This window comes from Lycorma delicatula, chromosome 1 (genome assembly GCF_047948215.1).
Source record: "Lycorma delicatula isolate Av1 chromosome 1, ASM4794821v1, whole genome shotgun sequence".
In the NCBI taxonomy this organism is placed as follows: domain Eukaryota; kingdom Metazoa; phylum Arthropoda; class Insecta; order Hemiptera; family Fulgoridae; genus Lycorma; species Lycorma delicatula.
Genome location: NC_134455.1, coordinates 157,287,976 through 157,315,140, shown reverse-complemented (window position 1 = coordinate 157,315,140; position 27,165 = coordinate 157,287,976). Strand labels below are relative to the sequence as shown.

The 27,165-nt window shown below is 29.7% G+C and overlaps 1 protein-coding gene across 6 annotated transcripts in view; it reads right to left on the bottom strand.

The window, feature by feature from the left end:
- CrzR (corazonin receptor) overlaps positions 1-27,165 on the bottom strand; it is a 1,123,351-nt gene that overhangs the window by 633,609 nt on the left and 462,577 nt on the right. The gene's annotated exons all lie outside the window — the stretch shown is intronic.

Below are 27,165 nucleotides of genomic sequence, written 5' to 3'. Positions count from 1 at the left end.
AGAGTTTTTTACATTTTTTTAAATTCCTGCCATAATAAAAATCTCATTAGCAAAGTAGTTTTTCTCCTTAGATATTTACTGCGGAATCAAATTTTTCCTTCAATTCCTATATTTCTTCTACGCAATGAAAACACGATTATCTTACTCCTTTCTGATTATAGTTTGACTTTTCTTATCTTCTGTTCTAATAACTGCATATGATACTTATATAGATTACAAATATGTAACTCTTCTTTCCTTATTTTTAAAACGGAATTTTATTAAAATTTTAAAACTTGCATTTCGTTCGTTTAAAGTTTTTTTTAAATTTATTTGTTTTAATGAAAAAATAAAATAAAAAGGCTAACAGGTAGAGAAATTTTTAACTATTTTTCAAGTGATTGTATTAAAACATTAAAATCTTTTTGTAAAAAAAAGTTGGCTCACAGTTCACAAGATAGATGTTTTTTTCATTAATATTTATTTTCAAGAATATTTCCAACTGTTTCTTAAGCCAACCTTTAATTTTACAGTACTATAATTCTAGTTCAGTTATTTTTTTTCTAGGATATTAAAGCAATATTACTATGCATAATAAAACAAATTATCAATATATCAGCTCATGTAATTCATTATATTAAATTAAACTTTCAGATTTCCTTCCAGGAAAACTACTAATTATAAACTACTGGTTATATTATATTTCAGAATTGGTTTAAAAAGAAATATTTCTTTACTGACACAACATTAGTTTAATATTTGGATTGTGTACTTGACCGCAGGTTACCCAAATCTTTCTAGAATTTCAGTTATTTTTTCAGACAACTAAACAACCGGATTAGAATCAATCTCAAATTTCGTGAGAAAGCGGAAATATAAAAAAATTCATCGATAATATGAATTAATGGAATTTTGAATCTAATATACGGTCTGTAGAAATTAACAATGTAATAGAATTTCCTTTACCATTGGTTTGATATTATGGAATGCCTGCATAAATTATTCTTAGAAGCACGAAATAGCGAATTTACTTAAAATAATTCATTTCAAACTATAACATTTTTTTTATTTTTACTTTATTACATAACTTTTATTTGAAATATTTTACTTTTAATGATTTGGATGGTAAAAATTCTCAAAATATTCACTTACAAAAAATAATCTCTATATAAATTTATATAGAATATAATAAATAAATATTATAAATATTTATTTATAAATATTTATAAATAATATAAATAATATTATTTATATTATTAAATATAATAATATTATATTACATATTATATAATTTAAAAGAATAATATTTTAACAAGTAATCTTTTTTCCTTTCTTCCTATCGAATTTATCTTCTACAGAATTACTAATAATATTTTTTTTTTTTTTTATTATTATTAGTTATTCACCAGAATTGTACGTGCATGTATATATATTGTATTGTATATTGTATATGTATTTTGTTTTTAACAACTTTATAAAAGTAAGAAGTTCTAAATTCGATCCGTATCTACTTTAAATGAATTTGTAAGCCTATTCAAAACCGAATAGATCGATTTTGATAATTTTTTCGTGTTCTAAAGGAAAGTAATTTGGTAGTATTGTAACTATTTTTCGATTTCGTTAATGTAATGTAATTTCTGTGAATATAATATTTCGTTAAAATAAACTATTTCACATTGTCTACGAATATATATATATATATATATATATATATATATATATATATATATATATATATATATATACACCTTTTTTTGTGATCAACATTAATCACTGGGTTGTAATAACATAATTTTATACACTAATTAATCGTTTATACTGTATGTACTAGTATATATTATTTTATTTTACCGAACATTGTATCAAATAATTACTATACAAAAATAATATTTATATCACCAGCTACAGTTCATACAAAAGTAAGGACACTTACCTATTCGTCTGAAGTACTTTCAGAGCATCACCTCCATCATCAGCAGACTTATTTTATAAAATACACTTATTTAAATATGAACATTTCAAATTAATACTTTCAGAATTATACACAGTAAAAAAATATTTAAAAAATGTTACAAGTATACACTGTTCGGAGGAGATACGTAAATTCGGTGCAAAGTACAAAATGAGACTGAACGAACATGTGAATTGGTTAGCGGTTAACCTCCTGTATAATATTAAGGACGTAAGACGCTTAAAGCGACTGCATATATTATTAGATCTGTAATATCTACAAGATTTAAGATGAATCAGTTACCTACAATGATGTGCATGGTCAAAATTATTCGTTTCGTTCCGCCACTTACTCTTGTTGGTTGTTTGGTTTGTTTCACTATTTCACTGTTTCGATGCTTGATTACTTAATCTCTGTGCGATTAGTAAGTTTTTTTCTTTGTTTTTTTTTTGTTATGTTCTTGATCAATGTTCTTTAGATTCATATTTGTATGTACTTACTTATGTTTGATATATATTTATATATGCTGTATAACATACTATGTGTACATATTCATACATACAGGGCGTTTCATAATGTTCTTCGGAGTTTCCAAAACTCATTAACAAAAAACTATTTCATTCATAAGAATAAACCAAGTAATGTACAAAAGAGTACTTTAAATAGTTTTCTTTTCACATATACTAGGCAGTTAGTAAACCATTTGCTCGTTAGGCGTTGACAGTAGAGAAAATGGTTGCCACGGGAAGCGAGAAGTCGTTTTGTGTGTTAGAATTTCATTTGTCAAAGTCAGTAATTTCTGTGCAACGTGCGTTTCGGTTGAAATTTCATAAGGAGCCACCAAGTGACAATTCAATTCGCGCATGGTATAAATAATTCAGTGAAACCGGTTGCTTGTGCAAGTGAAAATCAACTGGTCATCCATCAACCTCAGAAGTCAATGTCGAACGTGTGCATGCAAGTTTCATTCGCAGCTAGTCATAATCGGCTGCAGCTGCAGGCAGAGAATTAGGAATTTCGAAAACAACAGTGTGGAGAGTTCTCCGCAAACTTTTATTATAGAAAACCGTGCCATCTTCAATTAATCCAGCGTCTTTCTGATGGAGATAAAAACACGTTTTTTTTAACAGTTACAGGAAAAGATTTTGTTAGATGAAGGTTTTCTAAACAATATAATTTTCAGCGATGAAGCTACTTTCCATATTAGCGGCAAAGTAAACCGTCATAAAGTGCGAGTTTTGGGACCTGAAAACCCACACGCTTATATGGAACACATTCGGGATTCTCCAAAAGTAAACGTTGTTTGTGCGATCTCTCGTGAGGCAGTGTATGCGCCGTTCTTTTTTATGGAAACGACAGTAACCGGCATGATATACCTGGATGTGTTATAATTATGGCTATGCCTCAGCTACTCTACAACTTCATTTTCCAGCAAGATGGTTGTCCTGCCATTTTCATAACGAGGTTCGACTTGTTGTAATCGAACACCAGACCTGGTGTTCGACTGTAGTGTTCGACTATTCTGGTGTTATAAATCACCAGACCTCACGCCATGTGATTTCTTTCTCTGGGGATACGTGAAAGATAAGATGTTTATCCCACCAATGTCGCACGATATCACTGAGCTAAAGGATTGCATAATCAATGCAATCAACTCTATCGAAAATGACATGTTAGAACGAGTTTGACAAGAGCTAGACTTTCGTATTGATGTGTGCCGTGTCACCAGAGAAAACACATATTGAACATTTATAGATTTTAACAAAAACTGATTGAGTCCCTGCATCATCTCGTACAACGTTCATTTAGGTAAGTGAAATACGTTTTTTTTGTACTAAATTTTTGTAACTCCTAAGAATATTATGAAACGCCATGTATTTATTTATAAACAATTCTTTGAACGGTATCAATGGAAATCCCTCTCTGCATGCCATTGTTTTTGGCATTCAAATCTACTTATGATTCCGGTAAATTGGAACCGATTGTAAATTAAACACTGCGGCAAAAAAAAAAATGTAAACACTGTTGTCATAGTTAAAAACGTCCTACTATATCAACCATGGTAAGATATAATTTTGTTTTAATATGACAACATCTTGTCATATTAAAATGCTGATATTTTTTAATATTTTTTGACTGTATATAATTTTAAAAGTAATATTTTTAAGTTTCATATTTTAATTACGTGTATTTTATAAAATAAGTTTTTTAAATAAGTTTGATGGAGCTGATGCTTTGAAAGTACTTCAGACAAATAGGTAAGTCTTCCTACTTTTATAAATTGTGTCTGGTAGTGTAAATATTATTGTTGTATAATACAGAGTATATATATATATATATATATATATATATAATAGCATCCCCGTCGCGGCTTTGCCCCCGCTATATGGTTACTTGCATTTTCCGTCGCTGTCTATTTTGTTTTAAAGTTTTTTGTCAAATAACCGGGGGCAGATGCAGCTAGTCACATTGTATATACAGTAACAGTGACAGTGGCAGTAGCTGTATTGGTTAAGCCGCACCAAAAAAACGGAAAATGGTTTTTAGATGTTTATCCGAAGAGTATTTGCAAAACCAATTCTAGTGAAAATCTCGTTTAGTATAGTCGGTAATACGGAAAATTTTCAATCATTGTTCAAATTTTTTACCTTTTTTCACCCCTTTCAAGGTCAAATTTTGTAAAGTCTAGAAATTTGTTTTAGATGCTTACATGAAAATTACACACAACAAAAATCAAGTTGATATCTTAAATTGTTAGCGAAAGATTCTGGGTTTCAAAAGAAATTCAAAATCCATTTTAGCCCTTTAAACTCGGAATTTCAAAAAATCTAGAAATTAATTTTTAGATATTTACATGAAGATTACATATACCAAAAATTAAGTTGATATCTTTGTTTATTACAGAGAAATTAAAAAAAAAGGTAAATTTCATTGTTACTCCATTTTAACTCTTTTTTTAACTGGAATTTCAACAAATCATTTCTTACTGTGCACTTTCTTTTTTTAACCTCTGAGGCCCCAAAGTTAGGTATTGCTTCAGAGGATGAGATGAATGATTTGTAGCTTGTGTGAAAATTCCATGCCTGACCGGGATTCAAACACGGGACCTCGGGTGAAAGACCGAGACGCTACCACTCGCGCCACGGTGGCCGGCCTTAAAGTACGCTTACCCCGTAGGAAGATTACGTATACAAATTTTTATTAATTTATCTTCACTAGTTTTTTCTGGGCGTTGATGAGTCAGTCAGGCAGAACAAGTTGTTTTATAGGTACATATATATATATATATATATATATAAAACGATAAACTTAAATCATTTCCATGAGAAAATTTAAGATATATGGTAAACTATTAATTTAAAAAACCATACACTCCCTTAGCTTCCGTTTATCTGCATTATTTTTTATAAAAATGATGACAGTACTGCAAGGTGTCTAGCGTTTTTTTCGAAAAGCTTTTTTCATGCAGTAGCGTTTCATGTTGACTAATAACATACCATATTTCTGTAGTCCTACCCATATTTCAAACAATAACAACAAAAAAGGTTTTAAGTAATGAAAACGTTAAGATATAATAATATGACAAAAAAAAAATATTAAAAGGTAACAATGTATTCCTCTTTCAATTTTTTGATTTAGATAAGAAATGAAAAATTATGTTGTTTTTATTTGTTTTTTTATTGCTCACCTACTTTGAAAGAAAGTAAAGTGTACCCTTTGTTTTATAGCGCAGTTTTGAAGTCATTTATTATTTTTTTTAATTGTATTATTTTATCTGCCCGATTATGTTCCTGATTTCCCTGCTGAATATGCCTCTGAAGGATGAAGTAGGTTTTTTTTATGTAAACAATACTCAGAATTATTATTTTAATCTGAAAGTAGCAGTAAATACTATAATCATAGCATAATTTTCAATCAAATTATATATATATATACATATTTATACTTTTTTCTATCTGTTATATGTCTGTAATTATATTATTCGATCATAAAAAAAAATGTTCAAAATACTGTAAAATTATTATATAAATAATCTTTTTAATGGTCATTTTGCTTTGAAAGTATTTTATTTCCAACAGAGTTGAGTAGAGAATACAAATTTCTTCTAAATATGTTAACTGGATAATAATGTCCACAATGATCCATATGTTCTTACAAGAATTAAAAAAATTGGACTACATTAAAATAATTAAACTTTTTAATCTAAAATATCAGAAATATACGTATGTTCTTTTGTAGTAAAATACTTTATATTAAAAGAATTCTTCTAACGAAGTAAAAATTTTTCCTTTAAATAATAAAACTCAATAAATTCTCTCGTTAACAGATCGGTTTCTTGTCTCATATAAACTGTGTACGGTAAGAATGATATTATAACGCAAAAAGTAACTTATTAGACAAAATTGTTTAAATAAATTAATTAAATAATGAAATAAAGGAATATATTTTGAATTATTATGCGACACTTTTCTTGATAAGAAAGTGTAAAAGCAATTTCTTCAAAGACGTGAACTTGATAATTACAATAAAATAAAAAAATTTCAATCTCATGAACAAGTTTTGCAATGATAGTTGTTAAGCGAAGTTGATAATTTAGCTGGCTATATTATGTCACCTTGGCAAATAATCCACCTTTAAAAATATAGCTAGCTAAACTCGTTACGCAAGTTCAACTGCACGGTTAGAGAAACAATATGTAATTATATGCAATACGTAATAATAACTGCTATCCAATGAATTATTACGATTATTTAAAGAAAGAAAAAAGTTTAAAGTACAATTTTTTTCTTTACAATAAAAAAAAAAATATCTAACTCGAAGTTAATCTATCTGTCAACGGAGCAAAATGTATATCGTCGCTCAGATGCTCACATTTGGGAGTATAGAGACTGGCAATTCTACGGGTGTGAGAAGAAGCGAAGCTATTCAGTCTTTTAAATTTTCACAAGTTATAAATAGAATACAAATGATGTTTATCGTCCGTGTGTGCTCAGGCACGTAGAGTACATCAAACTTCTAAGTTTCAGTCTCTAGAACATATTTCCTAAGAATAATAATCCCTAACAGCTCGAAAATTTAAATTTTAAAATAAATAAAAGTAATAAAAAGACGGAAATACTTTAACCATGACACTGAACGTTAAAATTGAAACGCTGAAAATCCTACTCGTATAATTTGAAAAAAAAATACATCATAAAGAAAAAATTGAAATAAAAGTTTATGAAATTAAACAATAGATCTGATATGATTTGATTTTTTCTGATTAATTAGCATTACAAAGACTACGATATCTATTCAATCGATTTACTTATGTAATTTTACAAACTGGTATTTTAAGAATTTGTAGTAATTCCAAATTAAAGGGTAAAGATCAATATTGAAATAAGTTTTCTAAAAATATGTTGGTCTAGTATTTGAATAATATTCTGTAATCAATCTATTATTTTAGAGGAATGTATGAGGCAGATGTTTTAGCTAAAACAATCCTAAATATTTTATTTTTATTTAAACTTTATATTATTTTGTAATTATTTAAGTTTGACTTCAAAATTTTGCATAAAACCACAAAAAAGTATTGATAGTTTTAAGAATATTTTTTTTGTAATGTTTTCAGTAATTTTCTTGTATGAATACGCATATTTCATTATTACTGGGCCCTCAGCAAACTTGAACAAATAGAAAATAAGGAAATAATTTTTATAATAAATTTAAGCAGCTCCTTAAAAGCAACATAAATCACATTTAATTAAAAATATGCTTATGTAATCAGAAACTAAAAACATTAATTTCACACAAGTTTTTATTTTTTGAAAAGTCCTTCGTTATATTTCGAATTTCTTAATAACGACTGCTTGATAATACTCAATTCTACAATCGTTATTCATGAGTAAAAATAGAGACAGTAAGCATAAGCTGCTTTTTTAAAATGACTACATTGTATGGAATTGAAGATTACAAATATATACAGAGTAAATATTTTTAAATTCAAGCACTTTTCTTATTTATTACCCACGACGGAACGGAGACAGTATATCCGTTTGGGGTAAGAGGTTTTGTGTGTGTGTGTGTGTGTGTGTGTGTGTGTGTGTGTGTGTGTGTGTGTGTGTGTGTGTGTGTGTGTGTGTGCGTGTGTGTCTGTTTGTCTGGTAAGAGGTTATGTGTGTATGTCTGTTAACATTTTCGTTAACTACTAGACCGATTTCGATGCGGTTTTTTCCATTACATAGGTTTCACTTCAGAGCAGGCACTTTTTTCAGAGCAGACATGTTTTACGGTTATAGGCCACCCAGGGGGCGCTGCAGTAGACGAGTTTCTCTAAAACAGCTGAGCCGATTTTGATGCGGTTATGTGTACTGCAATAGAACAGTAATAGAAAATAATTTAATAACACCCTCAAATCAGCTGTGTTGGATTTTTAATAAGTTAATGTTTTAACGAAACGAAAACTGATTGTGCTTATATTTTACAAAAGAATTTTAATTTTATCATAATTTAACTTATAATACTATTTGTTGTTGTTTTATTACTTTTATAGTATAACCGATTGATATTTCTATTACACTAATATTACACACGTAATAGAAATTATAACACCGAGGAATGTATAATTATTATTTAAATACATATACCTTAAACCTTTATCCTTGTGTACCATATATTTCTTAAAGAAGAAATTAGAGGTTTCTTGATGAACAAATAGATAAATAAATTCAGATTGGAAAAAATTTACAAATTGAATAAGGAAAATAAATTACGTGTTCAGTTTAAATATATATATCAGTATATGGAACAAAATTTTCTTAAAAAAACGTAAAATTGTTAAAAAAGAGAAAGAAAGAGAGATTCTTTACAAAACAATCCTTTTTCCAATCAATTCGAACACACTTTTATTTGAAAAACTACCCCAGCACCGTTGTTATAATGTAACAAGATTGTAAATTAATTTCAGATAGAAGTACACTTTACGAGTTCATTCACAAAGACTTTTTAACATACTAATTTTTTTATAAATTTGATCAGCTTTAAACTCAAATTAAATATTGATGAGATTACCAAAGCAGAGAAATTCTGAAAATCACTAGGAAAATTAAAAAAATGAACATGTATATTTCCTTCCAGATATGATTCCAGAGCATATTTTTTCTTTAAAACCATTTTCATGGAAGCCAAATTGACAAATACATATTTCCGTACTCCATCTTCCCCACTGTTCCTCCCGAAAAAAATAAGAAAATTTTTCAAAATAAGAACATTTTATTAAAATAAATTAACAATATAATTTTAATATTTTTATTAAAAATTATTATAAGATTTTAAATAATACAAAATAATAGTAAAATAATTTTTTTTAATAACAAAAATATTATAAAACAATAATTTCAGCTTCTGCTTTAGAAAACAAATTTTGTTGAGATTTTTATAAATATAAATTTTCATTTTTCCCCTATTTGAAGAAAAAAGTATTAGGGCAGTATATCTCAATTATTTTCCGTACATTAAAGTATAAACAAATTTAAAAGATTCTTTTTCAGTAGAACAAAAATTTACAATCGGTTTCTCCTTTAAAGCCATAAGTAAATGATATCTTAAAATATCACATGAGAGATGCCCATCCAACAAAAATTAATACTAAGTGATTATATTAACAATAAATGTTATAAACATACTTAGTAACAACTAAGATGCAATAAACATTCATTGCGTCATAAGTACTATCATCACTGGATTCTATAACTTGTCCAATCTAAGGACCACATGTGCCCAACACATTCACTTTGCATGCGATGTTTTTATCAAACAGAAGATCCTCATGCACATATGAACACAGGTAGATAAAAGAATGAAAGGAAAAATTAAGCACAGGTATAAATAAAACATTGATAAAATAAGAGAATGTAAGGTAAATGCAAAGCAAGAGTACGACAAGCATTAATAGCATTAAAACCACAGTAAGTAGGTGGCAACGATGGAAACAAAATATAGTATCAGAAACAGGTAAATGCATAAGATAAAAAGGTACCAGAAAAAAAAAACATGAAAATAGAGTGTCTTCAACGACCATCACTAAGGACCAGCGCATGAACCCTCCTCAAACGTATAATCCATCACCGTCGTCTAGCAGATTCATAGTAAGGGGATTTACATGCTTATTTATCCATTTCTTGTATTTAGAAGTGAAATGGTTAATTTCATCCAGAACATACGGGATCCTCCGGTATTAGTGTATTACAGAATTCCTGTCGAACCATGGATTTGGGTTACTTATATCTAGTTCTGTGACATTTGGATCACTTTAATGTTGCTGCCACTAGTATAAAATAAGATAAAAATATTTTAAATCAATTCCCCAAATTTGAATCCCATACACCCATATCGTTTTCAAGAAGGTCTTATACAGAAGGACTTTGTTAGAGAGATAACTGAGAATCCCTTCCCACTAGCTGATGCATACGCTTGAATTTCTGGTCAATCTATTTCTTCTTCACCAGTACATGACCTTTCCACATCATACGTTGAGTTAGGTGTAAGCCAAGGCATCTCACATTAGTTGTAGAAGGAATTTCATCGTTATCCAACTATACTAAAGGGCAGTCTTCTCTGCTAATCGTAAAGGTATCATGGAGAATATTTCGCCGGATTGTCTTTAACCTTACATTTGTGCAGCCACCTACTTTTTGCAGTCACTGTTGGCTGATGCTTCTGCAATGCTTCATCTATCATCGTCAACTGCTAAGATCACTGTATCATCCGCATAAGATGGAATTGCAACAGATCCTGAAAAGAAAGGTCAGCAGTACACACCAGGAAAAAACCGGTCCCAATATCAAGCCTGCGGCACTCCCAAGAAATTTTCAATGAAATTAGATAGATTTTGATTATAGCTAATCTGCGAGAAGCGAACATTTAAGTAACTTCACAGAACAAATAATGAGGTTGAGGAAGGCAAGATTCCAAGTTGACGAGCAAGTCTGGTAACCAAACCTTGTCGAAGGCCTTTTGTATGTCTAAAAATGCTGCAGAGCAGGACCTCTTTTTCTCGAGACACCCGATAATAACAATTAAAAGTTAAAATGTTTATTTAATTACTTGTTCGGTAAAAGCAGGCAGATACCCAATAACAGTTACTGCGATGAATGATAATGAATCTATTTAATGAGTGAAAAATACCATTACCGTTCGGGATTCGAACCCGGAATCTCTGAACGAATTAAATAATAAACTAATAAAACTGTTATTTTCATTATTACATCATTATTAATGAATATTTTTAGTAATACTTCATTACCATTATTGTACTTCTTATTATTAGCTACTACAAAAAGCAAACAACACAGTTGTAGGACTCCCATCACGCGGCTTTTTTCTGATTCACGGCTTACACACAAATACATACACAACTTAATTTAAAAAATTTATCATTTTATTTAAATACAAAATTTGTTTGTTTATTTAATTCAACGATTCTAACTAAAACGCGCGCGCGCGCATACCGTATTTCATTCGTGCGGGTGCGGCGGTACTAGTGGCCACTTTAAATAAATTTTTACACTTTAAATATTATTCATTTATTTAATTCTACCGCTCAACTGTGATGTCACAACATAGCAGGCGACTACAGCTGTAGTCCAGCCGTTAAGTTGGATGTGGCATTCGAAAGGGGGGCGGCTGGGTTAAGACAACACTTTGATGGGGAACAAATTTTTGGATCCAACAAGATGCTAATAGAAATAAATTTCAATGAAAAAAAAACCACTGTACTGCCTTCTACATTGGTTTTCTTTGATGGGGACAAAGTTACGCTGAGATTGAGTCTAATTTTCTGTGTTTTGAGCTGCAATTGAGTGTGTACCTTCTGCAGTTCCTAGCGATTGAATTGAAGGCTTTATTAGCGGTAGCATCATATATATTCCATGTAGTTCTCTATTCCATGTAGTGTTGGGTGGAAAATTTGTTCAGGCACCAGTCTCAGCGTGACGATAAGGTGGCAACGACTCTTGTTCGTAAGTCCCCGTAACGACTAAACGGTTCGCCTTTAATCCTACTCGCATTCTTTTAAAACGAGGCCAGTAGTCTGTGGTTAGTGCTGTACTTCTTAATATGGTTTTTAACTGATCCAATAGTGGGGCGAAGAGGTGCGTAGTGTTACAGGAGAATATTAAGGTCTCCAGCTGCGCGTCTCGCTGTGGGCAGTTGTTACGTTCGTGGCCTGGCCCAACTTAGTGTTATAGGAAGACAGCGAGAATCTTATTTAGTCAGGTAGGTTAGCGAATCTTCAGTCATGGAAGGATTCCAGGAAGTCTGCAAGTCCAGACGGAAGCGCAAGCCGGAGCCTGTGCCATCTACCTCCTCCGAGGACGAGTCAAGCGCGATGGACACGGGCACCCGCCCGGGTCTGTGGAGGAGTTTTGGACGGCGAAGGGCAGACCAGGCAGTTCTGTCCCGCTGGCCAAGGTAGTCAAGGAGGACCTGAACTACCTCGTGGAATTTCTTTCCTTTCCCGGCGACGTCACCGTTGGGACGAGAAAGACGATGCTTCCATGGCTGTTGAAGGTAGAGGAGGCAGTGGCAGGATTAGCAGCAGATGGCTTCGAATCCTTGGCTTCGATTTATATATTTATATATTATATATTTAGATCTTTTGAGGTCTATAATTTGTCCCAATTAAAATATAAATAGTTATATAAGTTCCCATAGATTATAAAAGATATTGGATTACAGACTTAAAAAGACCTTTTTTTGAAGTATGTTTGCAGCCATTTATAAAATAGGTGCTAAATGATTCCATATTTTAAAATAAATATTAAGATTTAGATTTCAATGTAGCTTCAATTATTAAATAAAGTACAAGAAAATTATTTAAAAACTAAAAGATAAATTCTATGATAAAAAATTTAATTTAACAACTCAAACATTTATTTAATTTTGAATGAAATGGAATTAATATTATTATTTACTTAAATTAAATAAAGAAAAGAGTTAAAATTAATGAAATATAAAGATTGGAACTGAAACATATATCTCAATTTAAAATATTCAGTAAATTTTTAATATATAATTAAATATTTTTTTCTTTGACGTTAATAATTAGATAATTTCTCTTGTATTCTGTAGATTATATTCATTTCATTTATGTTGAATAATGATAAACAAAAAATTAATTAGCAAACAAGAATAAAAAGGAACATTTTTTAAAATATACAGAGTTAGTTTTTCTACGTTTTAATGTAAATTATTCTGAATGTTAAATGAATTTTACAAAAACAAGTTATAATTTATTACTCGTGAATATTGCAATTATATTGATAATTTAATTTAGTCTTATAAATAATTACGTATTTAACAAGTCAACATTACCATAATTTTAAATTACAAGAACTTTATTTTATAGAACGTACGTTTTAAGAAAGATGAAACGAAAATTATAATCTGGCAAATTAAAAAATAAATCTGACATTGAACTGTTATAACGTTATTACTAATTTTTAAAATAAATAAAAAAATAAGTACATGAACAAATATTATAACTTATTTAGTTATGAACATTTTATTAATAACGTATATACAATAAGAAACTTATCATTAATATTTAAAGCAAAATTTCGGGAAAGTACTGTAGTATGGACTTTTGTTTACATTAAACAGTTACGGAAAAATTAAAAAATGTCTCTACGAGAGTTTTATAAAGTAAGAATGAAATTATTGAAACGTAAAATTCAATTAAATATTTTAAATTAACATGTATAAATATATTAGATAACAGAGGTAATTTATACATCAGGTATCAGACAGGTAGTTGAAGTTGAAAAGAAAATGATTTCTCTCTTTCAAAATAAATTTATTTTATTTCTGTATCTCTAGCACTGATTAGCTCTAAAAAAAACTAGAAATTTAATTCTCTTTTATTAAAACTCTAGTCGCACACAAATGTGCATTTCATATGAAATGTAGTATATTACGGATATAGAGTTGTTACGATAAGGTTAACAGGAGTTAATATTTTATTGTTTGCTTATTTACTGATGATTCATTACTTGTAAAGTTAAATAAAATCAATAATTCTATTCTAGTGATAATAAAAATAATAAACTCTTTCTAAACTCAGAATATTCTATTTTAAAACATAGCAAACTATCTAGTTTCATGTTGTAATGTAATGATATATTAAACAAATCACACAAACGCAATTTTTGCTTTTTAACATGAGATACATAAAACTAATCTTTTTTTTAATGCTGATAACGAATATGAAGTCAGTATTTTACCATCACCCACGTGATTACTTTATGTTTATGTACTTTTATTTTTAATTTTTAACTCTATTAAATCAGATTTTACCCTGAAACAGTAAGTTAAATCATAACACAAGCATCACAAATCAGGATATCATGTATCTTTATTGAACCTTGCATAACAAGATTCATCATGTCTGTACAATTCAAAACGATACAGTGCTTCTTAGGTTTGTTAGTCGACTGCTTTAAGAAGTATAATCTTTTCCGTTAATGTGACAACAGTTAAATGAGTGAACAATGAAGTATCAAAATGGCTCGTAAGTGTGTAAATGATTCGTACAGTTTTTGTTACGTGTATGGTAAGGTTATTATAAAACCACATAGGTAAAAAACATTACACCTTTAATTAAAAAACTTATAAATTGTACTCTGACTACAAAATCCTTGAGCCAGCTAAGATATGGACACATCATATAACATGTAGTAACTGTGAGGCCGACTTAAGAGGGTTAACAGCCACACGAAGACTTTGTAATTTGTCTCCCTGGTTTTGCATGAATCAAAAAATTATTTTGATATTTCTTATTAACTATGTGTCTGAACTTCTAATAAATCTAAACACATTGTACTTATCCTTAATTGCCATCTGCATTCAGACCTGTACCTCACAGTGAATCTATTCCAGTACTCAAGGTTCCTGAAAACACGTTTCGTGAAAACAGTGAAGAAGAGTGGACGTTATGGAAAAAACAATCAATTATAAATCTGATTTTGAATTATAATCTAATGTGTCACATCTTATACGAAAAGATGAGCTAAATGACTGTAAAATATTAGATTTATTAAAAAATCAAACTGAACATTTACGCTAAAAATTTCTAGGTAGGAATTTACTTAAAAAATACAAATCCTCGGTCATCGAAGCCAACAGAAAAATATTGAGAAAAGATTTTTCAGAAGATAATTAGTTTAGTATACAAATGTTGATGAGGTTATGTTACAATTAGGGGAAGTGATGTGACAATTAGGTAGTATCATGAACTGATGTGGTGAAAAAGTCGCCAATAAAAAGTAGTTTGATATGTACATCATGAAAGAAGTATCAAAAACTTGAGTATAAACGTTTCTTTTGAGTATAAGAAGAGAAAGAAGTGCATATTTAAAAACTTATGAATATTTTAAAATGAGATATATTTATTGTCAAAATAAAAACAGGCGTACGGTCAATTGTAGTTTCTTTATGATAGATAAATTTTGTACCGTATGAAAAATGCCAAGCCAGACTGGTATTTGAACCTAGTACCTTCCGGTTCAAAGGCAGAGATACAACTCAAGCACGGGTGTTGGGCAATTTTTATTTATACTTCGCTGAGTTTTTATATTTTAATATTTTTAATGTTGCTATACGGTTTAATTTAAACGAATAACACCGTTAATTCAATTTCACTCAAAAAGAAATGGCAAAAATTAATTTAAGGTATTAAATTAATTATTATATCCGTAAACTGTATTGTGTTTTTTAAATAACTTAACTTTTCTTAGATTAGTAACAGAAACATACGTTGTTAGATGAAATTTTAGGGAAATAAATAAACATACTACCCAATAATAAATTACCTTTCACTGGACATAATTGGGTAAACATTATCCTTTCTATTTTCTTTTTTCATTTAACAAACAAGAAACATATTAACATAAACTGAAACATAATTATTTTCATTTAACTAAATTTATGGAGAAAAATCGCCTAATATAATATCACGATTTTATTAAACCCAGTAATAAGCAATGTATGATTATTAAGGCTATGAAAACAAGTTTTAAACTTGTTTTGCAAGTCAACATTTAAAATTTTCTGGAAATAACTTCTTAAAATGATCTCATTTTAACATTTGTAGAATTTTTTTATATCTTCCATTTCATCCCCTTTTGTTAAGGATTAACCCAAAAACCACTAAATAGATTAAAGATAATACTAATGAGATAGGCTTCAAAATATATACAACTAAAAGCTCAGTTACAGTTTTTAAGGCATAAAAGAAAAATGAGAACTAAGATATATAACTATACCTAGATAACAAGTAATTAGCAGTTACGGATGAAGGCAAAATCCTAATTCTAACGCTACACAGCAAATTATCATGGAAAGATGATAATCATCTTTCCACTCTCTTAAAACACTCAACTTCTTAAAAACATTAACTTCAAATAGCTGGAAACCAGAGAAAGAAGTTAAAACAAACCATGCCTTTGTGCAATCTAGACTACATTATGGCTCAATAGTTTATAACTCGGCGAAATTTAAGTTTCTGCAAATATCAGAACCATACACGATGTTGTAGAACGGCTGGCAACTGGAGTGTTCCGAAGAAGCCCATTCGAAAGCATATTATGCGAAGCAAATCTTAAACCGCTTGATTACTGCAAAAAAAATAAAATTAAATTATGCCTACCAAGATCAACACCATCTAACGTAGTTAATGATAACACTCAAGCCACACAGTTGTCATTTTAATACAAAAATGCAAAATAATCGGCTAAACCATTCGAAAAGAAACAAGAAATTATCTCAATGTTCAGAACATTATAATCTCAACAAAACGAAACGAAAATTTGCACTTCCTTATCTTTTATCAACACCAGAAATAATGAAAGACAATAGGGCGGCTCTAAACATGATTATGGATTACCCTCATAAACATCGACTGCTAGCTGAAAATTACGCAGATTATCCTCATGTATACACAGATGGACTGAAATCCAAAAAAGGTTACAGCTGCGCTGTAATTATGCCAGAAATTAATTTCTTATTCAAACTCCAAGATGATGTTTCTACCTTCAACAGCGAAGGTGTTCTCACTCTGTAAGCATTAAAACACATCGACGAAGCTGATATAGAAAAAGTAAAATAATCTTCAAAAATTCCCGCGGTGCAATAACAGCAGAAAATAAATTAACGGACAACGCTACAATTAAAATAAAGTAATCGAAACGTGCAACATAATCAAAGCCACAAGAGCTTTGCAGACATCAGATTCAGCTGGATACCGTTCAAGTTAGGCATTAAACCGAATAAAGCGGTAGAAAAGTTGGCTAAAAGTTGCTGAGTTGCATATTTTCCCTCTAGCCGATTGACAAAACTTCAAATTTTATTTTTTTTAGAAAGTAATAAAATAATAAGGAATTTTTACATGCTAAACGCTGAAAAAAAATTAAATTTTCGTTTTTCTTAGTTTGCGTTTAAATAAAATTCATATGATACATGAAATTTTAAAGTTATTTTTATGTATCTGAAGGCTCCGTATTCCGGTTGCATAGTCAGAGGAAATATCGCAAGTTTAAATTTTCAGAACAAGACAACTTTGTATTTTAGTTCTAGATATAACTTGACCCTTGCAGATTTTAGCATGAATCCGTAAATCCGTATCGACTTAAAAAGTATTTTAAGTTTATTCAAATAACAATAAAAGTCTACTTTCCGTACAACAAAGAATATAAAATATACTTTTCAAGTTTTGTTTCGTCCGGCTACTCGCCTAAGTGTAAAAAACAAGGAATTGTAAAATATTAAATCGAAACTGATTATAAAATACATACACGATGATCGATATAAATAATTTTACCAGTAAGAGTACTATGTAATTTAAGGAAGAGTAAATGATAAAAGACTATTTTGGATCAAGGCGGCCGACCTACGTAATAGATCTTATTATTAAAACCGATCCTGTTGCAATTTCAATACGATAAGTAATTAATTCAAATTAAAATAAGATATCTTTTAGTGTATACGTTATTTTTTAAAGTATTCTTGTATTAATCCTGTAAAAAACCTGATAAATTTAGGTACTAAAATTCAGTTTACAAATTTAGGTACACACTAAAAATTTAGGTAATTGACTAATATTGGATTAAAAACCCGATTTTGTGTAGGTCGTAAAGTAAATAAGAAACTTTCTTAACAATTATTACCAAGTATAACATTAATTATATACGTAGCACGTAGCACATTAATGGGCTCGCTACAAATATAATTATTATAAAATCATGACTAAAAAACCAGTATCGATATAGACAAAATTAGAATAGATACGATTCAAACACTAACCGCAATATTTAATATTTTAAGTTATCTCAACAAGAAAAGTTATTCACTCATCAAAAAACGCAAACTTTAATCGAGTCATAATATAAAATTAATTTGGCACATCGCAATGTTCAATGGAATTGGCACCACATCCCGACCAATCAGTAGAAAGCCATACTGAGCGGTATTGTTACCATATCCCAATCATTAGAAGATCACGTATTTTTTATAATTCATAAGAAAGTGTACAAATAAGTATTTATAAGAAAGACAGCACGTTTCCAACTGAAATATGGTATTCGTTTTGTAATGATTAAAACAGTGAACTGATAAATACAATTTAAAAAAAAAAATTGGATTTATGCTTGTAAATCCAAATTAAAAATCCATTCTACTGTCATTCGGCCAGTACGGCATTACTTTATTAAGAAAAGAGATAATATTATGAATTTATATTTCTATTAGAAATTAATAAATATATACATGCATGTGATTATGTATGATATGTATTTTTCTAAAAGAAATCTTTAAATGTATTAAAATTACTTCATTCATAATTTAAAAGCAAACTTAAGATAAGATAGATAGATTCAATTATATAAGAATCCAAGTTTTTTTGTAATATCTTTAATGTTAACGTGATTACTATTTATAATTTAATAAATGTACAAATTATAGAAGTTTATTTTCTGAAACATAAGAAAAATCTTTTTTTGTCCGTAGTTGGACATAACATTGAAGGATCCTTTTCGAACGAATGTATCCAATAGAAAGATCTTAAGCATTTTTCTTTTTTTTTTCATAAAAAACTATCTCAAAATAGAGTTAATAATCTTTATCGTCTTTATGAATCGGAATGTAATCGCATTAATAGGTTAAAGGTAAATTTATCATCTGTCTATTATTTTTATCTAATTGTATTAGTACTTAATGTATTTGGTAAAATCAAACGAAATATGTAAGAAATAGAATTATTTAAAAACGTATTTAGTTTAAAATCTAATTAAAAAGAATTTTTGGATATAGCTACCTAGTTTTAATGAAACAAAAAAATTATGAGTTTATAAACACGCTAGTCCAGCTCACTCTCTCTGTGAGGCGTTCGCGCACGCACATAATGTTCTAGTAAATTACTGCTAAATTTTATAGTTTTATTCCTCTGATTAAAATGATTTAAAAATTTATAAAAAATGGGTCCAAAAACGATTCTTTTTTTTCAAGTAAAAAAGATGGCTAAATATTTCGGCTTCGTTTCTCCTCCAACAGTAAAATGAAGCTACACTGAATTTCATAGAACATAAATCATGAGAAAACTTGACTGGTTTTATAGTTTTATGACCAAAAAAATGTTAAAAAAATAGATTCAAAAACTACAACGCTCGTAATTTGCAACTACCTTTATTAGGATTTATATTTACTGGTAATTCGAGGTGGATTAGTTAATAAATACGTATTTACTGGTAGTAGTGGATAGACAGCATTCTTATTTTCTCAGTTCAAGTAACCAAAGCACGTAAAGTTTACTTTCGTGGTTCAAAGAAATCTATGTTGGTTTACGTTACATTTTCTTTTGTTTATCTGAATATGCCGAGTTCAATTAAGATAGACTCTTCGTCAGCTCTTTAGTATTATAATTTATTTTTTAAAGTTCAATGTTTGAACTTTTTTTAATTACAACAAAAAACTTGAAATAAAAGACTCAAGTAGTAATAACTTTTTTTTTATCTTCGAACGAAATGTTATTTTACGCGTATAAAAATTAATCTGACAGAATCAGTATAATCTAATAAATTGAGTATATGATTACTCTTGGTAAATGAAGTTTTCATATATGATAATTTGAAGGAAAACGTACGATAGACTGTCTCCAAACAGAAACTGTTTGACTTCACGTAATGTAAAAGAAAAGTACTCGAAAACTAAAAGCCAACTTTCAAAATACCCACGTTTCATAAATATTCGGTTAGATGATTTTTAGGATTTTAAGCAGGTAGAAAACAAATATTATAGTGTATGAAAGCAAATTAAAGAAGGTGAAAATGGATAAATATTTTTATAATAAAATATTAACACATAGAAAATAACGAAGAATAGAACCAAACCAATTACATAATTAATTTTGAAAATTGTGCAAGATAAACAGGAAAGCTTTATAATTTTAGGATTACTAAAAATTTAATTTCTTAGATATGTAGTCTTAGTGCTTTAAATTCGATTAGTTACTTTGCAAAGGGTTCGTAACATGTTTTTGTTCATTCGCTAACAAATTCTTTTAATTTGTATCCTCCTCACACATCATTTACCCGTCTCTGTAAATTATTTTGCTTTTATCCTACCAATCTTAATCTTTTTTATTGCTGTGAATTCATGGTTCACAGCAATAATCAATTAACCGAGATAAAAATGGGCTTGCTTTGATTTATCACAGCGATAAACAGTATTGTTACATCTAATTTTCTTAATTAATACCTGCATTCAGTTTCAGGCAACCTGATATGTGAAAGAAAATTTGTACAAAGGATTAGGTTACGTAAAACTACTTTAATCCTCCAATTTTCTCATTTAGTTCGCTTATCCTTTTCATTTTAGAAATTGCTGTTCCATTTTTCTAACTTATGTTTTCTTCCAGGTCAATAACATGATGGTTAAAATGATCATGTTATTGCATCCATTATACACACAAATAACTATATTCTTGTGGGTTGATCAAACATGAAAGTAAATGGTTTTAAATAAATTTGATAAGAGAGTAGTTTATGATAAAAATTCGGAAAAAAGAACAGGCTGTTTGAAATCTTACAAAAGTAACCGGGGTTGATGAATTTGACTCCAGGAGAAAGTACTTTAATAAAAGAAGACAATCAGTAGAATATAATAAAAATATAATTAAGGATGTTGGATGTAAGGGGTATGTCATAAATAAGCACAAAATGAAAAGGAATAGAGAACAACATCAAACCAGTTAAATAAGCGAAAAGAAAACAAAAAACCCTTTTCTTTTTCTGTTTGTAATCCATTTTCTTGAAAATCTTCATATTATTCCGTTTTATTCTGTAGAATATTACAATTGGTAGTCTGTTGAACCGAATTTTTACAATTTAAAAAAAACTGTTTTGTGATTTCAATAGGAATATCATCGGTAAGAGTATATTGTTACTAACCAAAAATAAAAAGTAAAAACTAATGAAGAGCAGTTTACCACCATTTTCGTTAGGTAGAGACTCTATTTCTGTAAAGATTATATTAAACAAAAACAGGTAATCAGAAAATTAATCATTAAATTATATTTTAAGCATTAAAAATTTGAAAACTCTATTAGGAAAAGAAAGAGATAAAAACTATTATCTCCAAAATATGGTAAGAACAAATAAAATTACGTAAGTAGGAAATTAAATTAAACAAATGAAAATTAGTAAATAATCAGTGATATATATGAAGAAAATCTTGATTAATTTAATTAAATCATTTACGATATGAATGTAACAGATTAGAATTAATAACATAACGTAATAAAAACTTTTACGGCTTATCTTTGAAAAATCTATCACATTAACTTTCACATTTAATTGGGCCCCAAAATTTATCTTTTAGACAGACTTTGTGTTTTATGGTTACAATATTATTCATAATATTCTTCTTAGATTACGTCTTACGAAAATAATTTCGATTCATCGAAATCACTGTCAGCCAACAATAAAATAATCTCAAAACTTTAAAAAATAAAACAAAAACCAGAAACCATATTATGGTAAGAGAATTTAAATGCTGTAAAACCGGTCCTATTATAATTATCATTGTCTTGTTTTTTTCATTTTGCTTTTAAAAAATTTCTTATTGTTTTTGCCTGGGTTAAAAACCGTAACTTAACCTAAGGAAAAATTTACATAATTTTGTGTTTTTATTTTTTTATTATTATTGTTTTAACCATTATTGAATAAAGAAATTTTTTTTTTAATATTAGATTTTGTTTACATTTTATAGATATTTATTTAAATTACTAAATTTATTTAAATTATACTAAGTTATCTAAATTATTTACGTTTTTTCTCAGGGAAAACTTTAAATGTCATTAGTACTGGTTTATTTTTTAAAATAACAAATAACTCTTTTTTCACTAAAAAGCTATTAACATAATTAAACAACTTTTCAGCTTGCTGAGTGGAAGGAAAAAATTACGGGTATATATGAACCATTTTGTTGTTTTCTGAAGTAACAGGTAGGCTAACTTATTTATTTAATTTTACAAGGAAAAACATTTTATACTATCATGAAACTTCATTGGTTTGATTTTGTTTTTGTTTGCCTTCTGTGTTTTTTAAGTCTTTTATCCTGAGTATAATTACTACATCCTTCATCCTTCTTTCTCAGTAATTAGTCATTTCACACAGTAATCTCCTCTTAGTCTTCGTATTTAGAAAGTAACTAAAGATAAACTTGTATTTATTAATAAGACTAACAAGCCTAGTTTGTCTCTTTAGAAGAATCTGCACAAACTTTACTCCTAATCGTCTTAAAAAACAATTTTATTGACCACTATTTTTAACAGACTCCTCCTATGTTAAAAATACTTCTAACAATTAATACTCCGACTCGAAGAATTTCTAGGATTTCATATTTCATTTTTTCTTATTCCTTTATTATTTAAGTATTCCTTACTAAAATAAAATTGCGGGGTTACCCATCTTGGTTCTCTAAAGGCTTAATATCAACACTTTGTGAGAAGCGAAAGGCCCAAGCATCTTTCAAAAAATATGGTCATTCCATCTATTATGATGAATTTAAAAGAATGAGAACAAAATCGAAGCTGCTATTGGAATGCGACAGGCAAAGGCACGGCGTTTTGGTTGAAAGTGATTTAAGATGCCTAAAAGATTCTGGAAGTATGTTTGTAACAATAGGGCACCACAGAATTATGTTGTGGCTGTGATGGTGGACGATCGTGTGTGTACTGATCTTCAGCTTATCAGTCGAAAGTTTGGTGAATACTTCCAGTCTGTTTGTCAACCTGCTGTTGCTGGGCAATTTTTCGTTTCAGATTTTGATGTGATGGAGCCAACCATTGCTGTTTTTTCGGCTGATGATGTCTCCAGTCCCATTAATCGTCTTAAAGGAAAATCGGCAACTGGGATCGATGACATACCACCGTTAATTGTAAAAGAATTATCTGATTTTTTTCTCCCATTCTGGCCGACTTATTCAATTTAAGTTTGAAGATTGGGTATTCTCCCAGGACATGGATGAAAGTTAGGATCATCCCTATACCTAAACAGGAGAATGATTCCAGTATCAAGAACTTTCGTCGCATCATTGTGTTACGTATGTTGCCGAAACTATTTGAAATTTTGCTCTGCGAGGTCTTCCCATCATACATTGAACCTAAGTTGTTGTAGAACAGCATGGATTTTCGTTTGGTAGATCAACTACCTCGAACCTTTGTACTTTTTTTTAAAACCGTAAGTCTAGCAGTAGAAAGCCAGGGTCAGGTACATGGAGTATACCTGGCCTTCCAGAAAGCTTTTGACAAGGTTCCACATAATCTTCTGTTGAATAAAATGTAGAAAATGGGTTTCCCCTCTTCGTTGATCAGGTGGACCTCTTCTTACCTTACGGACCTCTGTTTCAGACCGCGTTTTGGTAGCTCCACGTCTGATGAGTTTTAGATTGGTTTTAATGTTCCTCAAGGATCGAATGTTAGTCTACTACTTTTTATGACTTTCATCAACGATATTCTGGAGCAAGTTGGTTGTTCTGTCTTGATGTTTGCTGATGACATCAAGATTTGTAGGATGATTTCTTCGGATGTAGATCTTCTGCTGTTACAGAGTGTGTTGAACGATGCTTGGTTGTGGTCTGTTGAGAATAGTCTTCCTGTGAATCTTGGTAAGATGAAGGAGATGACATTCACTAAGAAGATGAATTGGTCTCGTCATGTTTATTTTATGGGCCACTTTCCCACTGAGCGAGTTCAGAAGATGAGAGACTTAAGGATTCTTTTTTGACTCGAAGCTTTCTTTTGTACGCTACATTGAGGTCATCACTTCATTGGCAAGAAGAAATTTTGGTGTTGTGCGATGGCTTTGTCATCGTTTCATTTGATAAACACATGGATAATATTGTATAAAACACTTGTTCGTCTTCATGTTAAGTACTGTACGGTAATCTGGAACAGGGATTATGATTTGATTGAAAGCGTCCTGAAGAAACTGCTTTGGGCGTTGAGATGGAGGTTTCCTGGTCGATTTGATACCACTCTCTTCTCAATGCAGAGATTTGAACTTAGGAGAAATTGGACGATCGGTAGACTGTTTTCGAATTGAAGTTTTCTGCAGATCTCCTCCACGGTAGTTTCCCGGAATGTCAGGAGTTACAACTACGGGTGTCAGTTTGGAACGTCAGGAGCTTTAGGCCATACTTTCTTAGGAGAGTTTCTGAGTGTTCTCCAATATTAAGATGCTTTTGTCTGGCAAATAAGTTCGCTGATCTATTGGATGTTTATGCTCGTCATTGTATTGGTGGATAGTATTTATATTCATTTTTCATAATTATTTCAGTGTCTAGACATTATTCACTTATTCACACTCATTTAGTCACCTTCTGAAATAGCATTACTCTCTTGAATTAGTTAAAGTAGTTTTATTCAGAAATATTTTCTGTTATTATTTCTTGTGGATACAGTGGCATATAAAGGTCGTTTAGACTGTTCTGCGACTTAGCCCCTAAACCTGTCTCTTCCCATCCCCCCACAGGTCACTATGTTGGCTGGGGTAGCTGTAAGGGGTGTAGAGAGGCCACTTCAAAAAAAAATATATTATTAATATTATTATTGGTACTTTATCAATGTTTTATATTCTAATCCAAAGTTTACCATGTAATCTAAATTCAATTAGAAATTAATTATTTTATTTATTGACATCACAATTCTCTGATGAATTGGAGTTTGTAAACATTAGTTTGTACTCTGCAGTAACAGACTTTTTACTAATATCAAAAATTCTCGCTAAAATGATAAAACATTTCTAAATAAAATTCGCCAGTAAAGTTTTACTCAAGAAGCCACCCGTTCCGTGCTAGAATGGTGAAATAATTAAAGCGTTAAAAAAGAAGAAAAAACATATAACGCTTTCAAGAAAGGTCCAACAATAGAATATATAATTGCTTTTAAAAGGCGTATGCCAAAAGATGTATGACATATTCCAAAAACGATCATAGCAACAATTCATGTCATCTATTAGTAGAGATACGACTACGGCAGACGTTTGGAAGAAACTGAGGACCATCTTCAGGCGTTCAAACTTTATTTCCATAACTTGCTTTGGATGTAATGATAAAGAAGAGTTTTCGCCAAATGTAATCTGAGGGCTAATTATAATGAATGTTTTAAAAATCAAAGAAACAGAACTTGTGGGCCATCTAAATTTTGGAACCAAATTGAATATTTTATACAATATACCTTTCAAAATAGACGAATTTGTGAAAGCTTTAGAGAAAACCTGCAATACATCTGGTCCTGACGAAATAAATTACGTCATGATCAGATCAGGCACCAAAGCACTTCTGCAAAAGTTAGATTTTTAGAATTCAGGTATAGCAAGATGAAATATACCCGCGGCAGTCGAAGAAAGTATATATGTATCAATTTCAAAAAAATGGATAAAACTGACCGATCCTAATAGTTATCATCCTATTCCTTGACATGTGCTATGGAAAAATCTTCAAAAAATTATAAATAATTTACTTGTTTGGATTTTAGGAAGAGAACGTTTTTTAGCATTTTATCAAGCAGCATTTCCACAGTACCATTCAAACACTGATTAAACGATCAATTTAAAAAATACTATAAACAACAGTTACATCGCTAGAAAATACTGTGTCGGAGTCTTCTTTAATCTGCAAAAGGATTTTGATATGATTCGGCGTCAAGGAGTAATGCTTCAATACATAAATTACTAACGCGTTTCTAGTAAACCTTCAACGAAGTGATTAGGTGTTATATTTGGTTGATGACCCTCTATGAGAAAGAACTTTACACCCAAACATATTTTCAAATTTGTATGTATTGTCCAACAATTTTTATATTTCTTATTTTTATTAATTTTTTAAACAATATGACGAGGGAAAATGGCCTTGGAAGTCGATGGTTATATAAAGAAAAAAGCTTTTACATATTTAATGATATTTTGTTGTTTTTTCTTAAATTCAGATAAATTATTGCTTCCGCATTTTGCTTCCACAGCATACTGCAAATAATTTATGTTACGCTTCAATCCAAATCCTGACATTTAATGGAACCTTCCATTAAATTGAAATGAAATTTCGATTATTCCAGTTCGCATACTATTTTCAGTAGAATATCTCTAGTCAACTGGAAAAGTAATTTTTGATTATGTACAAATATCACTTTAAGAAACTGTATATCCTATGGAATTACTGATCATGCTCGTCAAAATATTAAATACCGAGTAATTATTTTTTGTGATTTTTATTATGAAACACCTTTCTATGTAGCTTTTCCTGAAAGGCCTATAAGTTTTACTGAAAGTTCTTTGAGAATTTACCGATTAACATTTGGTAATTTTGAAATAGCAAATAATATTAATGTAGGTAATAAACAAGAATTCTTTTCAATCGGTTCATTTTGACCTACTTATCCAGCTGCTTATCAGGAATTAATAGATCAACTTTCAATCAGCAATATAATCTATTAAATGTTTAAAGAATTAAAATTGATGATAGTTATTCCATTTTAAAGAAGCTGTTTAGACATAACGTTATTAATGAAACAGTGAACTTTAGCTAAATAATTAAATGTGCTATTACTGTACACATTTAAAAAGATAATTAACATTTGTGACATAACATAGTCGAGTAGAAAAGACACCGGTTTCAGTTGGTCGATATTTAGCTCATTACCATGGTGA